The sequence below is a fragment of the Miscanthus floridulus genome, chromosome 18 (assembly GCF_019320115.1).
Source record: "Miscanthus floridulus cultivar M001 chromosome 18, ASM1932011v1, whole genome shotgun sequence".
Classification (NCBI taxonomy): Eukaryota; Viridiplantae; Streptophyta; class Magnoliopsida; order Poales; family Poaceae; genus Miscanthus; species Miscanthus floridulus.
In genome coordinates, this window is record NC_089597.1 from 31,538,777 (window position 1) to 31,539,707 (window position 931).

Below are 931 nucleotides of genomic sequence, written 5' to 3' on the forward strand. Positions count from 1 at the left end.
AGCAGAGCGCTCAGTGGTCCTGGCACGGTTCACCAGGGTTCCCGCGCGAGATCACTACGACGAATCGACCAAATTCCGCACATTCGAGGCGAGCGACTTGCGATGCCATTACTGACTAGTACGACTGTAGGGCAAGGGTCCGACAAGAGTGCAGAAAAGGGGTGCGGGCAGACGTGGGTCATGATAGGCATGAACCACAGGTGAACACGGAGCACGAAGCCATAGTGCAGACCTAACTCAAGAACAGGAACGAGTCAGTCGTGCACAATGCGACACGTGTGACACCGATGGATGGTGTATCTACCAGCAATACGAGCGCTACGATGCACAAATAGGATATGCATGAATGCACGTCATATACGTCCTTTCACTGTTGCCAACATATAGGGCAACCGGTCTCAGATTTTTGGCACATCATTCTCTTCCTGTAACTAGTCGATACTATCGGACTATGCACGAGTCAGTGTACCTATAGAAAAAACTTGATTAATCCTATCTAAGTCAGCAGAGTGCCATCTATCCTGAATACATCACCATAGTAATAGGGCTACTTATATAACTTCGCATGTAAACGTCCTAACTTTTTGCAAAAACAGGTTGTCAAATTTTAGTTTAGAAAAGGTTTTCGGAGCCTTATTTCCTCATTTGCGCTCTGATACCACCTGTGGCAGAACCGCCTAATCTAATGCCTCATAGGAGTGCTTGTCTTCCATTAGACACTAAGCACTCAAGGGAGAACACTAAATTACTTGGTTCCGTCGGGCACACCCCAAGGGAGAACCCGAAAATCCACATTTTTGCCATCAGGATCATAAATGAGAGAACAAAGCTTACATCATTCTTAACCATTTCTACATCACTTTTAGTACAACATCAGAGTATAATAGTTATTGTATAACAGCGGAATGTAATCATATTATCAGAGTTATGA